This window comes from Salmo salar, chromosome ssa22, assembly GCF_905237065.1.
Source record: "Salmo salar chromosome ssa22, Ssal_v3.1, whole genome shotgun sequence".
Lineage (NCBI taxonomy): Eukaryota > Metazoa > Chordata > Actinopteri > Salmoniformes > Salmonidae > Salmo > Salmo salar.
The window spans coordinates 19453876-19472264 of NC_059463.1; the positions used below are offsets into that span (position 1 = coordinate 19453876).

The 18389-nt window shown below is 58.5% G+C and overlaps 1 pseudogene; it reads right to left on the reverse strand.

Moving 5' to 3' along the window:
• Positions 1-18389, reverse strand: part of LOC106582944 (complement C3-like) — an 89395-nt pseudogene that overhangs the window by 42938 nt on the left and 28068 nt on the right.

An 18389-nucleotide genomic window follows, 5' to 3' on the forward strand; every position in this document is an offset into this window, starting at 1 on the left:
GCTGGGGCTACATGGAGGTGAGGATAGAGGGCTGGGACTACATGGAGGTGAGGATAGAGGGCTGGGACTGCATGGAGGTGAGGATAGAGGGCTGGGACTACATGGAGGTGAGGATAGAGGGCTGGGGCTACATGGAGGTGAGGATAGAGGGCTGGGACTGCATGGAGGTGAGGATAGAGGGCTGGGACTGCATGGAGGTGAGGATAGAGGGCTGGGAATGGGGCTGCATGGAGGTGAGGATAGAGGGCTGGGACTGGGGCTACATGGAGGTGAGGATAGAGGGCTGGGACTACATGGAGGTGAGGATAGAGGGCTGGGACTGCATGGAGGTGAGGATAGAGGGCTGGGGCTACATGGAGGTGAGGATAGAGGGCTGGGACTACATGGAGGTGAGGATAGAGGGCTGGGACTGCATGGAGGTGAGGATAGAGGGCTGGGATGGGGCTGCATGGAGGTGAGGATAGAGGGCTGGGACTGGGGCTACATGGAGGTGAGGATAGAGGGCTGGGACTACATGGAGGTGAGGATAGAGGGCTGGGACTGCATGGAGGTGAGGATAGAGGGCTGGGACTGCATGGAGGTGAGGACAGAGTGCTGGGACTGGGGCTACATGGAGGTGAGATAGAGGGCTGGGACTACATGGAGGTGAGGATAGAGGGCTGGGACTGCATGGAGGTGAGGATAGAGGACTGGGACTGCATGGAGGTGAGGATAGAGGGCTGGGACTGGGGCTACATGGAGGTGAGGATAGAGGGCTGGGAATTCATGGAGGTGAGGTTAGAGGGCTGGGACTGCATGGAGGTGAGGATAGAGGCCTGGGACTGGGGCTACATGGAGGTGAGGATAGAGGGCTGGGACTGCATGGAGGTGAGGATAGAGGGCTGGGACTGGGGCTACATGGAGGTGAGGATAGAGGGCTGGGACTACATGGAGGTGAGGATAGAGGGCTGGGACTACATGGAGGTGAGGATAGAGGGCTGGGACTGCATGGAGGTGAGGATAGAGGGCTGGGACGACATGGAGGTGAGGATAAAGGGCTGTGACTGGGGCTCATGGAGGTGAGGATAGAGGACTGGGGCTGCATGGAGGTGAGGATAGAGGGCTGGGGCTACATGGAGGTGAGGATAGAGGGCTGGGACTACATGGAGGTGAGGATAGAGGGCTGGGACTGCATGGAGGTGAGGATAGAGGGCTGGGACTGCATGGAGGTGAGGATAGAGGGCTGGGACTACATGGAGGTGAGGATAGAGGGCTGGGACTGCACATGGAGGTGAGGATAGAGGGCTGGGAATTCATGGAGGTGAGGTTAGAGGGCTGGGACTGCATGGAGGTGAGGATAGAGTTCTGGGACTGGGGCTACATGGAGGTGAGGATAGAGGGCTGGGACTGCATGGAGGTGAGGATAGAGGGCTGGGACTACATGGAGGTGAGGATAGAGGGCTGGGACTGCATGGAGGTGAGGATAGAGAGTTGGGACTGGGGCTACATGGAGGTGAGGATAGAGGGCTGGGACTGGATGGAGGTGAGGATAGAGAGCTGGGACTATATGGAGGTGAGGATAGAGGGCTGGGACTGCATGGAGGTGAGGATAGAGGGCTGGGACGACATGGAGGTGAGGATAAAGGGCTGTGACTGGGGCTGCATGGAGGTGAGGATAGAGGACTGGGGCTGCATGGAGGTGAGGATAGAGGGCTGGGGCTACATGGAGGTGAGGATAGAGGGCTGGGACTACATGGAGGTGAGGATAGAGGGCTGGGACTGCATGGAGGTGAGGATAGAGGGCTGGGACTGCATGGAGGTGAGGATAGAGTGCTGGGACTGCATGGAGGTGAGGATAGAGGGCTGGGACTGCATGGAGGTGAGGATAGAGGGCTGGGGCTGCATGGAGGTGAGGATAAAGGGCTGGGACAACATGGAGGTGAGGATAGAGGGCTGGGACTGCATGGAGGTGAGGATAGAGGGCTGGGACTGCATGGAGGTGAGGATAGAGGGCTGGGACTGCATGGAGGTGAGGATAGAGGGCTGGGACTACATGGAGGTGAGGATAGAGGGCTGGGACTGCATTGAGGTGAGGATAGAGGGCTGGGACTACATGGAGGTGAGGATAGAGGGCTGGGACTACATGGAGGTGAGGATAGAGGGCTGGGGCTGCATGGAGGTGAGGATAGAGGGCTGGGGCTACATGGAGGTGAGGATAGAGGGCTGGGACTACATGGAGGTGAGGATAGAGGGCTGGGACTGCATGGAGGTGAGGATAGAGGGCTGGGACTACATGGAGGTGAGGATAGAGGGCTGCGGCTGCATGGAGGTGAGGATAGAGGGCTGGGACTGGGGCTACATGGAGGTGAGGATAGAGGGCTGGGACTACATGGAGGTGAGGATAGAGGGCTGGGACTGCATGGAGGTGAGGATAGAGGGCTGGGACTGCATGGAGGTGAGGATAGAGTGCTGGGACTGCATGGAGGTGAGGATAGAGGGCTGGGACTGCATGGAGGTGAGGATAGAGGGCTGGGGCTGCATGGAGGTGAGGATAAAGGGCTGGGACAACATGGAGGTGAGGATAGAGGGCTGGGACTGCATGGAGGTGAGGATAGAGGGCTGGGACTGCATGGAGGTGAGGATAGAGGGCTGGGACTACATGGAGGTGAGGATAGAGGGCTGGGACTACATTGAGGTGAGGATAGAGGGCTGGGACTACATGGAGGTGAGGATAGAGGGCTGGGACTACATGGAGGTGAGGATAGAGGGCTGGGGCTGGGGCTGCATGGAGGTGAGGGTAGAGGGCTGGGGCTACATGGAGGTGAGGATAGAGGGCTGGGACTACATGGAGGTGAGGATAGAGGGCTGGGACTGCATGGAGGTGAGGATAGAGGGCTGGGACTACATGGAGTTGAGGATAGAGGGCTGCGGCTGCATGGAGGTGAGGATAGAGGGCTGGGACTGGGGCTACATGGAGGTGAGGATAGAGGGCTGGGACTACATGGAGGTGAGGATAGAGGGCTGGGACTACATGGAGGTGAGGATAGAGGGCTGGGACTACATGGAGGTGAGAATAGAGGGCTGGGACTGCATGGAGGTGAGGATAGAGGGCTGGGACTACATGGAGGTTTGGATAGAGGGCTGGGACTGGGACTGCATGGAGGTGAGGATAGAGGGCTGGGACTACATTGAGGTGAGGATAGAGGGCTGGGACTACATGGAGGTGAGGATAGAGGGCTGGGACTGCATGGAGGTGAGGATAGAGGGCTGGGACTGGGGCTGCATGGAGGTGAGGATAGAGGGCTGGGACTACATGGAGGTGAGGATAGAGGGCTGGGACTGCATGGAGGTGAGGATAGAGGGCTGGGACTGCATGGAGGTGAGGATAGAGTGCTGGGACTGGGGCTACATGGAGGTGAGGATAGAGGGCTGGGACTACATGGAGGTGAGGATAGAGGGCTGGGACTGCATGGAGGTGAGGATAGAGGGCTGGGACTGCATGGAGGTGAGGATAGAGGGCTGGGACTGGGGCTACATGGAGGTGAGGATAGAGGGCTGGGACTGCATGGAGGTGAGGATAGAGAGCTGGGACTACATGGAGGTGAGGATAGAGGGCTGGGAATGCATGGAGGTGAGGATAGAGGGCTGGGACTACATGGAGGTGAGGATAGAGGGCTGGGACTGCATGGAGGTGAGGATAGAGGACTGGGGCTACATGGAGGTCAGGATAGAGGGCTGGGACTACATGGAGGTGAGGATAGAGGGCTGGGACTACATGGAGGTGAGGATAGAGGGCTGGGACTGCATGGAGGTGAGGATAGAGGGCTGGGACTGCATGGAGGTGAGGATAGAGGGCTGGGACTGCATGGAGGTGAGGATAGAGGGCTGGGACTGCATGGAGGTGAGGATAGAGGGCTGGGGCTGCATGGAGGTGAGGATAAAGGGCTGGGACAACATGGAGGTGAGGATAGAGGGCTGGGACTGCATGGAGGTGAGGATAGAGGGCTGGGACTGCATGGAGGTGAGGATAGAGGGCTGGGACTACATGGAGGTGAGGATAGAGGGCTGGGACTGCATGGAGGTGAGGATAGAGGGCTGGGACTACATGGAGGTGAGGATAGAGGGCTGGGACTACATGGAGGTGAGGATAGAGGGCTGGGACTGCATGGAGGTGAGGATAGAGGGCTGGGACTGCATGGAGGTGAGGATAGAGAGCTGGGACTGGGGCTACATGGAGGTGAGGATAGAGGGCTGGGACTGCATGGAGGTGAGGATAGAGAGCTGGGACTACATGGAGGTGAGGATAGAGGGCTGGGACTGCATGGAGGTGAGGATAGAGGGCTGGGACTACATGGAGGTGAGGATAAAGGGCTGGGACTGCCATGGAGGTGAGGATAGAGGACTGGGGCTGCATGGAGGTGAGGATAGAGGGCTGGGGCTACATGGAGGTGAGGATAGAGGGCTGGGACTACATGGAGGTGAGGATAGAGGGCTGGGACTGCATGGAGGTGAGGATAGAGGGCTGGGACTGCATGGAGGTGAGGATAGAGGGCTGGGACTGCATGGAGGTGAGGATAGAGGGCTGGGACTGGGGCTACATGGAGGTGAGGATAGAGGGCTGGGACTACATGGAGGTGAGGATAGAGGGCTGGGACTGCATGGAGGTGAGGATAGAGGGCTGGGGCTACATGGAGGTGAGGATAGAGGGCTGGGACTACATGGAGGTGAGGATAGAGGGCTGGGACTGCATGGAGGTGAGGATAGAGGGCTGGGAATGGGGCTGCATGGAGGTGAGGATAGAGGGCTGGGACTGGGGCTACATGGAGGTGAGGATAGAGGGCTGGGACTACATGGAGGTGAGGATAGAGGGCTGGGACTGCATGGAGGTGAGGATAGAGGGCTGGGGCTACATGGAGGTGAGGATAGAGGGCTGGGACTACATGGAGGTGAGGATAGAGGGCTGGGACTGCATGGAGGTGAGGATAGAGGGCTGGGAGGGGCTACATGGAGGTGAGGATAGAGGGCTGGGACTGGGGCTACATGGAGGTGAGGATAGAGGGCTGGGACTACATGGAGGTGAGGATAGAGGGCTGGGACTACATGGAGGTGAGGATAGAGGGCTGGGACTGCATGGAGGTGAGGATAGAGGGCTGGGACTGCATGGAGGTAAGGATAGAGGGCTGGGACTACATGGACGTGAGGATAGAGGGCTGGGACTGCATTGAGGTGAGGATAGAGGGCTGGGACTACATGGAGGTGAGGATAGAGGGCTGGGACTACATGGAGGTGAGGATAGAGGGCTGGGGCTGCATGGAGGTGAGGATAGAGGGCTGGGGCTACATGGAGGTGAGGATAGAGGGCTGGGAATACATGGAGGTGAGGATAGAGGGCTGGGACTGCATGGAGGTGAGGATAGAGGGCTGGGACTACATGGAGGTGAGGATAGAGGGCTGGGACTACATGGAGGTGAGGATAGAGGGCTGGGACTACATGGAGGTGAGGATAGAGGGCTGGGACTGTGGCTGCATGGAGGTGAGGATAGAGGGCTGGGACTGGGGCACATGGAGGTGAGGATAGAGGGCTGGGACTACATGGAGGTGAGGATAGAGGGCTGGGACTGCATGGAGGTGAGGATAGAGGGCTGGGACTGCATGGAGGTGAGGACAGAGTGCTGGGACTGGGGCTACATGGAGGTGAGGATAGAGGGCTGGGACTACATGGAGGTGAGGATAGAGGGCTGGGACTGCATGGAGGTGAGGATAGAGGGCTGGGACTGCATGGAGGTGAGGATAGAGGGCTGGGACTGGGGCTACATGGAGGTGAGGATAGAGGGCTGGGACTTCATGGAGGTGAGGTTAGAGGGCTGGGACTGCATGGAGGTGAGGATAGAGAGCTGGGACTGGGGCTACATGGAGGTGAGGATAGAGGGCTGGGACTGCATGGAGGTGAGGATAGAGGGCTGGGACTACATGGAGGTGAGGATAGAGGGCTGGGACTGCATGGAGGTGAGGATAGAGATTGGCTGGGGCTACATGGAGGTGAGGATAGAGGGCTGGGACTGCATGGAGGTGAGGATAGAGGGCTGGGACTACATGGAGGTGAGGATAGAGGGCTGGGACTGCATGGAGGTGAGGATAGAGGGCTGGGACTACATGGAGGTGAGGATAGAGGGCTGTGACTGGGGCTGCATGGAGGTGAGGATAGAGGGCTGGGGCTGCATGGAGGTGAGGATAGAGGGCTGGGGCTACATGGAGGTGAGGATAGAGGGCTGGGACTACATGGAGGTGAGGATAGAGGGCTGGGACTGCATGGAGGTGAGGATAGAGGGCTGGGACTGCATGGAGGTGAGGATAGAGGGCTGGGACTGCATGGAGGTGAGGATAGAGGGCTGGGACTGCATGGAGGTGAGGATAGAGGGCTGGGGCTGCATGGAGGTGAGGATAGAGGGCTGGGACTACATGGAGGTGAGGATAGAGGGCTGGGACTGCATGGAGGTGAGGATAGAGGGCTGGGACTGCATGGAGGTAAGGATAGAGGGCTGGGACTACATGGAGGTGAGGATAGAGGGCTGGGACTGCATTGAGGTGAGGATAGAGGGCTGCGACTACATGGAGGTGAGGATAGAGGGCTGGGACTACATGGAGGTGAGGATAGAGGGCTGGGGCTGGGGCTGCATGGAGGTGAGGATAGAGGGCTGGGACTACATGGAGGTGAGGATAGAGGGCTGGGACTACATGGAGGTGAGGATAGAGGGCTGGGACTGCATGGAGGTGAGGATAGAGGGCTGGGACTACATGGAGGTGAGGATAGAGGGCTGGGACTACATGGAGGTGAGGATAGAGGGCTGGGACTGGGGCTACATGGAGGTGAGGATAGAGGGCTGGGACTACATGGAGGTGAGGATAGAGGGCTGGGACTACATGGAGGTGAGGATAGAGGGCTGGGACTACATGGAGGTGAGGATAGAGGGCTGGGACTGCATGGAGGTGAGGATAGAGGGCTGGGACTACATGGAGGTGAGGATAGAGGGCTGGGACTGCATGGAGGTGAGGATAGAGGGCTGGGACTACATGGAGGTGAGGATAGAGGGCTGGGGCTACATGGAGGTGAGGATAGAGGGCTGGGACTGCATGGAGGTGAGGATAGAGGGCTGGGACTGGGGCTACATGGAGGTGAGGATAGAGGGCTGGGACTGCATGGAGGTGAGGATAGAGGGCTGGGACTGGGGCTGCATGGAGGTGAGGATAGAGGGCTGGGACTGGGCCATGGAGGTGAGGATAGAGGGCTGGGACTACATGGAGGTGAGGATAGAGGGCTGGGACTGCATGGAGGTGAGGATAGAGGGCTGGGACTGCATGGAGGTGAGGATAGAGTGCTGGGACTGGGGCTACATGGAGGTGAGGATAGAGGGCTGGGACTACATGGAGGTGAGGATAGAGGGCTGGGACTACATGGAGGTGAGGATAGAGAGCTGGGACTGCATGGAGGTGAGGATAGAGGGCTGGGACTACATGGAGGTGAGGATAGAGGGCTGGGACTGCATGGAGGTGAGGATAGAGGGCTGGGACTGCATGGAGGTGAGGATAGAGGGCTGGGACTGGGGCTACATGGAGGTGAGGATAGAGGGCTGGGACTACATGGAGGTGAGGATAGAGGGCTGGGACTACATGGAGGTGAGGATAGAGAGCTGGGACTGCATGGAGGTGAGGATAGAGGGCTGGGACTACATGGAGGTGAGGATAGAGGGCTGGGACTGCGCATGGAGGTGAGGATAGAGGGCTGGGACTGGGCTGCATGGAGGTGAGGATAGAGGGCTGGGACTGGGGCTGCATGGAGGTGAGGATAGAGGGCTGGGACTGCATGGAGGTGAGGATAGAGGGCTGGGACTGCATGGAGGTGAGGATAGAGGGCTGGGACTGCATGGAGGTGAGGATAGAGGGCTGGGACTGCATGGAGGTGAGGATAGAGGGCTGGGACTGGGGCTACATGGAGGTGAGGATAGAGGGCTGGGACTACATGGAGGTGAGGATAGAGGCCTGGGACTGCATGGAGGTGAGGATAGAGGGCTGGGACTGGGGCTACATGGAGGTGAGGATAGAGGGCTGGGACTACATGGAGGTGAGGATAGAGGGCTGGGACTGCATGGAGGTGAGGATAGAGGGCTGGGACTGGGGCTGCATGGAGGTGAGGATAGAGGGCTGGGACTGGCACATGGAGGTGAGGATAGAGGGCTGGGACTACATGGAGGTGAGGATAGAGGGCTGGGACTGCATGGAGGTGAGGATAGAGGGCTGGGACTGGACATGGAGGTGAGGATAGAGGGCTGGGACTACATGGAGGTGAGGATAGAGGGCTGGGACTACATGGAGGTGAGGATAGAGGGCTGGGACTACATGGAGGTGAGGATAGAGGGCTGGGACTGCATGGAGGTGAGGATAGAGGGCTGGGACTACATGGAGGTGAGGATAGAGGGCTGGGACTGGGGCTCATGGAGGTGAGGATAGAGGGCTGGGACTACATTGAGGTGAGGATAGAGGGCTGGGACTGGGGCTGCATGGAGGTGAGGATAGAGGACTGGGACTGGGGCTGCATGGAGGTGAGGATAGAGGGCTGGGACTGCATGGAGGTGAGGATAGAGGGCTGGGACTACATGGAGGTGAGGATAGAGGGCTGGGACTGCATGGAGGTGAGGATAGAGGGCTGGGACTGCATGGAGGTGAGGATAGAGGGCTGGGACTGGGGCTACATGGAGGTGAGGATAGAGGGCTGGGACTACATGGAGGTGAGGATAGAGGGCTGGGACTGCATGGAGGTGAGGATAGAGGGCTGGGACTGGGGCTACATGGAGGTGAGGATAGAGGGCTGGGACTACATGGAGGTGAGGATAGAGGGCTGGGACTGCATGGAGGTGAGGATAGAGGGCTGGGACTGCATGGAGGTGAGGATAGAGTGCTGGGACTGGGGCTACATGGAGGTGAGGATAGAGGGCTGGGACTACATGGAGGTGAGGATAGAGGGCTGGGACTGCATGGAGGTGAGGATAGAGGGCTGGGACTGGGGCTACATGGAGGTGAGGATAGAGGGCTGGGACTACATGGAGGTGAGGATAGAGGGCTGGGACTGCATGGAGGTGAGTATAGAGGGCTGGGACTGCATGGAGGTGAGGATAGAGGGCTGGGACTACATGGAGGTGAGGATAGAGGGCTGGGACTGCATGGAGGTGAGGATAGAGTGCTGGGACTGGGGCTGCATGGAGGTGAGGATAGAGGGCTGGGACTGGGGCTACATGGAGGTGAGGATAGAGGGCTGGGACTACATGGAGGTGAGGATAGAGGGCTGGGACTGCATGGAGGTGAGGATAGAGGGCTGGGACTACATGGAGGTGAGGACAGAGTGCTGGGACTGGGGCTACATGGAGGTGAGGATAGAGGGCTGGGACTACATGGAGGTGAGGATAGAGGGCTGGGACTGCATGGAGGTGAGGATAGAGGGCTGGGACTGCATGGAGGTGAGGATAGAGGGCTGGGACTGGGGCTACATGGAGGTGAGGATAGAGGGCTGGGACTACATGGAGGTGAGGATAGAGGGCTGGGACTGCATGGAGGTGAGGATAGAGGGCTGGGACTGGGGCTACATGGAGGTGAGGTTTTAGGGCTGGGACTACATGGAGGTGAGGATAGAGGGCTGGGACTGCATGGAGGTGAGGATAGAGGGCTGGGGCTGCATGGAGGTGAGGATAAATGGCTGGGACTACATGGAGGTGAGGATAGAGGGCTGGGACTGCATGGAGGTGAGGATAGAGGGCTGGGACTGCATGGAGGTGATAATAGAGGGCTGGGACTACATGGAGGTGAGGATAGAGGGCTGGGACTGCATGGAGGTGAGGATAGAGGGCTGGGACTACATGGAGGTTTGGATAGAGGGCTGGGACTGGGGCTGCATGGAGGTGAGGATAGAGGGCTGGGACTACATTGAGGTGAGGATAGAGGCCTGGGACTACATGGAGGTGAGGATAGAGGGCTGGGACTACATGGAGGTGAGGATAGAGGGCTGGGACTACATGGAGGTGAGGATAGAGGGCTGGGACTGCATGGAGGTGAGGATAGAGGGCTGGGACTACATGGAGGTTTGGATAGAGGGCTGGGACTGGGGCTGCATGGAGGTGAGGATAGAGGGCTGGGACTACATTGAGGTGAGGATAGAGGGCTGGGGCTACATGGAGGTGAGGATAGAGGGCTGGGACTGCATGGAGGTGAGGATAGAGGGCTGGGACTGGGGCTGCATGGAGGTGAGGATAGAGGGCTGGGGCTGCATGGAGGTGAGGATAGAGGGCTGGGACTGGGGCTGCATGGAGGTGAGGATAGAGGGCTGGGACTGGGGCTGCATGGATGTGAGGATAGAGGGCTGGGACTGCATGGAGGTGAGGATAGAGGGCTGGGACTACATGGAGGTGAGGATAGAGGGCTGGGGCTGCATGGAGGTGAGGATAGAGGGCTGGGACTGGGGCCATGGAGGTGAGGATAGAGGGCTGGGACTGGGGCTACATGGAGGTGAGGATAGAGGGCTGGGACTGCATGGAGGTGAGGATAGAGGGCTGGGACTACATGGAGGTGAGGATAGAGGGCTGGGACTGCCATGGAGGTGAGGATAGAGGGCTGGGACTGGGGCTACATGGAGGTGAGGATAGAGGGCTGGGACTACATGGAGGTGAGGATAGAGGGCTGGGACTGCATGGAGGTGAGGATAGAGGGCTGGGACTGCATGGAGGTGAGGATAGAGTGCTGGGACTGGGGCTACATGGAGGTGAGGATAGAGGGCTGGGACTACATGGAGGTGAGGATAGAGGGCTGGGACTGCATGGAGGTGAGGATAGAGGGCTGGGACTGGGGCAACATGTAGGTGAGGATAGAGGGCTGGGACTACATTGAGGTGAGGATAGAGGGCTGGGACTGCATGGAGGTGAGTAAAGAGGGCTGGGGCTACATGGAGGTGAGGATAGAGGGCTGGGACTACATGGAGGTGAGGATAGAGGGCTGGGACTGCATGGAGGTGAGGATAGAGGGCTGGGACTGGGGCTGCATGGAGGTGAGGATAGAGGGCTGGGACTGGGGCTACATGGAGGTGAGGATAGAGGGCTGGGACTACATCGAGGTGAGGATAGAGGGCTGGGACTGCATGGAGGTGAGGATAGAGGGCTGGGACTGCATGGAGGTGAGGATAGAGGGCTGGGACTGGGGCTGCATGGAGGTGAGGATAGAGGGCTGGGGCTGCATGGAGGTGAGGATAGAGGGCTGGGACTGGGGCTGCATGGAGGTGAGGATAGAGGGCTGGGACTGGGGCTGCATGGAGGTGAGGATAGAGGGCTGGGACTGCATGGAGGTGAGGATAGAGGGCTGGGACTACATGGAGGTGAGGATAGAGGGCTGGGACTGCATGGAGGTGAGGATAGAGGGCTGGGACTGGGGCTACATGGAGGTGAGGATAGAGGACTGGGACTACATGGAGGTGAGGATAGAGGGCTGGGACTGCATGGAGGTGAGGATAGAGGGCTGGGACTGCATGGAGGTGAGGATAGAGTGCTGGGACTGGGGCTACATGGAGGTGAGGATAGAGGGCTGGGACTACATGGAGGTGAGGATAGAGGGCTGGGACTGCATGGAGGTGAGGATAGAGGGCTGGGACTGGGGCTACATGTAGCTGAGGATAGAGGGCTGGGACTACATTGAGGTGAGGATAGAGGGCTGGGACTGCATGGAGGTGAGGATAGAGGGCTGGGGCTACATGGAGGTGAGGATAGAGGGCTGGGACTACATGCAGGTGAGGATAGAGGGCTGGGACTGCATGGAGGTGAGGATAGAGGGCTGGGACTGCATGGAGGTGAGGACAGAGTGCTGGGACTGGGGCTACATAGAGGTGAGGATAGAGGGCTGGGACTACATGGAGGTGAGGATAGAGGGCTGGGACTGCATGGAGGTGAGGATAGAGGGCTGGGACTGCATGGAGGTGAGGATAGAGGGCTGGGACTGGGGCTACATGGAGGTGAGGATAGAGGGCTGGGACTACATGGAGGTGAGGATAGCGGGCTGGGACTGCCATGGAGGTGAGGATAGAGGGCTGGGACTGGGGCTACATGGAGGTGAGGATAGAGGGCTGGGACTGCATGGAGGTGAGGATAGAGGGCTGGGACTGCATGGAGGTGAGGATAGAGGGCTGGGACTGGGGCTACATGGAGGTGAGGATAGAGGGCTGGGACTGCATGGAGGTGAGGATAGAGGGCTGGGACTACATGGAGGTGAGGATAGAGGGCTGGGACTGCATGGAGGTGAGGATAGAGGGCTGGGACTACATGGAGGTGAGGATAAAGGGCTGTGACTGGGGCTGCATGGAGGTGAGGATAGAGGGCTGGGGCTGCATGGAGGTGAGGATAGAGGGCTGGGGCTACATGGAGGTGAGGATAGAGAGCTGGGACTGGGCCTACATGGAGGTGAGGATAGAGGGCTGGGACTACATGGAGGTGAGGATAGAGGGCTGGGACTGCATGGAGGTGAGGATAGAGGGCTGGGACTGCATGGAGGTGAGGAGAGAGTGCTGGGACTGGGGCTACATAGAGGTGAGGATAGAGGGCTGGGACTACATGGAGGTGAGGATAGAGGGCTGGGACTGCATGGAGGTGAGGATAGAGGGCTGGGACTGCATGGAGGTGAGGATAGAGGGCTGGGACTGGGGCTACATGGAGGTGAGGATAGAGGGCTGGGACTACATGGAGGTGAGGATAGCGGGCTGGGACTGCATGGAGGTGAGGATAGAGGGCTGGGACTGGGGCTACATGGAGGTGAGGATAGAGGGCTGGGACTGCATGGAGGTGAGGATAGAGGGCTGGGACTGGGGCTACATGGAGGTGAGGATAGAGGGCTGGGACTGCATGGAGGTGAGGATAGAGGGCTGGGACTACATGGAGGTGAGGATAGAGGGCTGGGACTGCATGGAGGTGAGGATAGAGGGCTGGGACTACATGGAGGTGAGGATAAAGGGCTGGGACTGCATGGAGGTGAGGATAGAGGGCTGGGGCTGCATGGAGGTGAGGATAGAGGGCTGGGGCTACATGGAGGTGAGGATAGAGGGCTGGGACTACATGGAGGTGAGGATAGAGGGCTGGGACTGCATGGAGGTGAGGATAGAGGGCTGGGACTGCATGGAGGTGAGGATAGAGGGCTGGGACTGCATGGAGGTGAGGATAGAGTGCTGGGACTGCATGGAGGTGAGGATAGAGGGCTGGGGCTGCATGGAGGTGAGGATAGAGGGCTGGGACTACTTGGAGGTGAGGATAGAGGGCTGGGACTGCATGGAGGTGAGGATAGAGGGCTGGGACTGCATGGAGGTGAGGATAGAGGGCTGGGACTACATGGAGGTGAGGATAGAGGGCTGGGACTGCATTGAGGTGAGGATAGAGGGCTGGGACTACATGGAGGTGAGGATAGAGGGCTGGGACTACATGGAGGTGAGGATAGAGGGCTGGGACTGGGGCTGCATGGAGATGAGGGTAGAGGGCTGGGGCTACATGGAGGTGAGGATAGAGGGCTGGGACTACATGGAGGTGAGGATAGAGGGCTGGGACTGCATGGAGGTGAGGATAGAGGGCTGGGACTGCATGGAGGTGAGGATAGAGGGCTGGGACTACATGGAGGTGAGGATAGAGGGCTGGGACTGCATGGAGGTGAGGATAGAGGGCTGGGACTACATGGAGGTGAGGATAGAGGGCTGGGACTACATGGAGGTGAGGATAGAGGGCTGGGACTGGGGCTGCATGGAGATGAGGGTAGAGGGCTGGGGCTACATGGAGGTGAGGATAGAGGGCTGGGACTACATGGAGGTGAGGATAGAGGGCTGGGACTGCATGGAGGTGAGTATAGAGGGCTGGGGCTACATGGAGGTGAGGATAGAGGGCTGGGACTACATGGAGGTGAGGATAGAGGGCTGGGACTGCATGGAGGTGAGGATAGAGAGCTGGGACTGCATGGAGGTGAGGACAGAGTGCTGGGACTGGGGCTACATGGAGGTGAGGATAGAGGGCTGGGACTACATGGAGGTGAGGATAGAGGGCTGGGACTGCATGGAGGTGAGGATAGAGGGCTGGGACTGCATGGAGGTGAGGATAGAGGGCTGGGACTGGGGCTACATGGAGGTGAGGATAGAGGGCTGGGACTACATGGAGGTGAGGATAGAGGGCTGGGACTGCATGGAGGTGAGGATAGAGGGCTGGGACTGGGGCTACATGGAGGTGAGGATAGAGGGCTGGGACTGCATGGAGGTGAGGATAGAGGGCTGGGACTACATGGAGGTGAGGATAGAGGGCTGGGACTGCATGGAGGTGAGGATAGAGGGCTGGGACTACATGGAGGTGAGGATAAAGGGCTGTGACTGGGGCTGCATGGAGGTGAGGATAGAGGACTGGGGTTGCATGGAGGTGAGGATAGAGGGCTGGGGCTACATGGAGGTGAGGATAGAGAGCTGGGACTGGGCCTACATGGAGGTGAGGATAGAGGGCTGGGACTACATGGAGGTGAGGATAGAGGGCTGGGACTGCATGGAGGTGAGGATAGAGGGCTGGGACTGCATGGAGGTGAGGATAGAGTGCTGGGACTGGGGCTACATAGAGGTGAGGATAGAGGGCTGGGACTACATGGAGGTGAGGATAGAGGGCTGGGAATGCATGGAGGTGAGGATAGAGGGCTGGGACTGCATGGAGGTGAGGATAGAGGGCTGGGACTGGGGCTACATGGAGGTGAGGATAGAGGGCTGGGACTACATGGAGGTGAGGATAGCGGGCTGGGACTGCATGGAGGTGAGGATAGAGGGCTGGGACTGGGGCTACATGGAGGTGAGGATAGAGGGCTGGGACTGCATGGAGGTGAGGATAGAGGGCTGGGGCTACATGGAGGTGAGGATAGAGGGCTGGGACTACATGGAGGTGAGGATAGAGGGCTGGGACTGCATGGAGGTGAGGATAGAGGGCTGGGACTGCATGGAGGTGAGGACAGAGTGCTGGGACTGGGGCTACATAGAGGTGAGGATAGAGGGCTGGGACTACATGGAGGTGAGGATAGAGGGCTGGGACTGCATGGAGGTGAGGATAGAGGGCTGGGACTGCATGGAGGTGAGGATAGAGGGCTGGGACTGGGGCTACATGGAGGTGAGGATAGAGGGCTGGGACTACATGGAGGTGAGGATAGCGGGCTGGGACTGCATGGAGGTGAGGATAGAGGGCTGGGACTGGGGCTACATGGAGGTGAGGATAGAGGGCTGGGACTGCATGGAGGTGAGGATAGAGGGCTGGGACTGCATGGAGGTGAGGATAGAGGGCTGGGACTGGGCTACATGGAGGTGAGGATAGAGGGCTGGGACTGCATGGAGGTGAGGATAGAGGGCTGGGACTATATGGAGGTGAGGATAGAGGGCTGGGACTGCATGGAGGTGAGGATAGAGGGCTGGGACTACATGGAGGTGAGGATAAAGGGCTGTGACTGGGGCTGCATGGAGGTGAGGATAGAGGACTGGGGTTGCATGGAGGTGAGGATAGAGGGCTGGGGCTACATGGAGGTGAGGATAGAGAGCTGGGACTGGGCCTACATGGAGGTGAGGATAGAGGGCTGGGACTACATGGAGGTGAGGATAGAGGGCTGGGACTGCATGGAGGTGAGGATAGAGGGCTGGGACTGCATGGAGGTGAGGACAGAGTGCTGGGACTGGGGCTACATGGAGGTGAGGATAGAGGGCTGGGACTACATGGAGGTGAGGATAGAGGGCTGGGACTGCATGGAGGTGAGGATAGAGGGCTGGGACTGCATGGAGGTGAGGATAGAGGGCTGGGACTGGGGCACATGGAGGTGAGGATAGAGGGCTGGGACTACATGGAGGTGAGGATAGCGGGCTGGGACTGCATGGAGGTGAGGATAGAGGGCTGGGACTGGGGCTAATGGAGGTGAGGATAGAGGGCTGGGACTGCATGGAGGTGAGGATAGAGGGCTGGGACTGCATGGAGGTGAGGATAGAGGGCTGGGACTGGGGCTACATGGAGGTGAGGATAGAGGGCTGGGACTGCATGGAGGTGAGGATAGAGGGCTGGGACTATATGGAGGTGAGGATAGAGGGCTGGGACTGCATGGAGGTGAGGATAGAGGGCTGGGACTACATGGAGGTGAGGATAAAGGGCTGTGACTGGGGCTGCATGGAGGTGAGGATAGAGGACTGGGGTTGCATGGAGGTGAGGATAGAGGGCTGGGGCTACATGGAGGTGAGGATAGAGGGCTGGGACTACATGGAGGTGAGGATAGAGGGCTGGGACTGCATGGAGGTGAGGATAGAGGGCTGGGACTGCATGGAGGTGAGGATAGAGGGCTGGGACTGCATGGAGGTGAGGATAGAGTGCTGGGACTGCATGGAGGTGATGATAGAGGGCTGGGGCTGCATGGAGGTGAGGATAAAGGGCTGGGACTACTTGGAGGTGAGGATAGAGGGCTGGGACTGCATGGAGGTGAGGATAGAGGGCTGGGACTGCATGGAGTTGAGGATAGAGGGCTGGGACTACATGGAGGTGAGGATAGAGGGCTGGGACTGCATTGAGGTGAGGATAGAGGGCTGGGACTACATGGAGGTGAGGATAGAGGGCTGGGACTACATGGAGGTGAGGATAGAGGGCTGGGACTGGGGCTGCATGGAGATGAGGGTAGAGGGCTGGGGCTACATGGAGGTGAGGATAGAGGGCTGGGACTACATGGAGGTGAGGATAGAGGGCTGGGACTACATGGAGGTGAGGATAGAGGGCTGGGACTACATGGAGGTGAGGATAGAGGGCTGCGGCTGCATGGAGGTGAGGATAGAGGGCTGGGACTGGGGCTACATGGAGGTGAGGATAGAGGGCTGGGACTACATGGAGGTGAGGATAGAGGGCTGGGACTACATGGAGGTGAGGATAGAGGGCTGGGACTACATGGAGGTGAGGATAGAGGGCTGGGACTGCATGGAGGTGAGGATAGAGGGCTGGGACTACATGGAGGTTTGGATAGAGGGCTGGGACTGGGGCTGCATGGAGGTGAGGATAGAGGGCTGGGACTACATTGAGGTGAGGATAGAGGGCTGGGGCTACATGGAGGTGAGGATAGAGGGCTGGGACTGCATGGAGGTGAGGATAGAGGGCTGGGACTGGGGCTGCATGGAGGTGAGGATAGAGGGCTGGGGCTACATGGAGGTGAGGATAGAGGGCTGGGACTGGGCGCATGGAGGTGAGGATAGAGGGCTGGGACTGCGCATGGATGTGAGGATAGAGGGCTGGGACTGGGGCTACATGGAGGTGAGGATAGAGGGCTGGGACTACATGGAGGTGAGGATAGAGGGCTGGGACTACATGGATTTGAGGATAGAGGGCTGGGACTGCATGGAGGTGAGGATAGAGGGCTGGGGCTGGGGCTGCATGACATTGAGGCTGGGTAAGGGTAAGAGCATTGAAGTAAGTAGGAAAGTAAATAAGAAAGGGGTTTAGGCGATAAGGTAGAGTGACCTAGGGGAAGAGTGAGAGTTTGGAGGGAGAGGGGGATGAGGGGCTGAATGAGAAGACGTCAATGGAGGGATTGAAGGCCTGCAGACAAGGGGAGTAGGGAAAGTAGAAGGGTAGAGAGCTGAGAAAGAATCTGAGGCTTACACAGTGAAGGTGTGAGTGGTTATGAAGGAGAAGGGTTGGGTGAGAGGTGCCAGGTAGATGGACACTGAGGTGAGGGGCCATGGAGAGGGACACTGAGGTGAGAGATTATACTGCTCAGTCCTGTAGAACAAGTCATTTCACCTCTGTCAGCTCCACACAAAGACAGGCAGTGCCCTCTGGCTTGGCACATCCCCCTCAAACACACAGCAGAGTGCAATGTGGGAGCCGAGCCCAGAGCCATGACACACAGAGCAGAAACATTCTAACACACCAATCACTGCCTTCAGGGAGATCCAGCTGTTATACACACACACACTGCATCTCTTCCAGAGGTGTAAAACCTGTGGATAAATCAGCTGTGGATCAGGGCTTCTCTGAAGTCATCTCTCTTACAGCAGTCTGGAAAGGTTGGGTTCATCTCAACGCTATTAAAGGACACGTGTCTGTTATAGTGGTCAACTAAACATTCTCTCCACTACAGAACAAAGCGTATGGGAATCAGATAAGCTCAGGACAGCTGCCAATAGCGAAGCTTCAGAAGGAGAGCTCAGGTCTGATTGGCAGTGACAGTATGAACCCACAGACTGCATGGACCTGATCACTCCTCAACAAGCCTGTTCAGAACTCCCTCAGCAACAGGCCGCATGATGAAATCACTGACTGACTGACTGACTGACTGACTGACTGACTGACTGACTGACTGACTGACTGACTG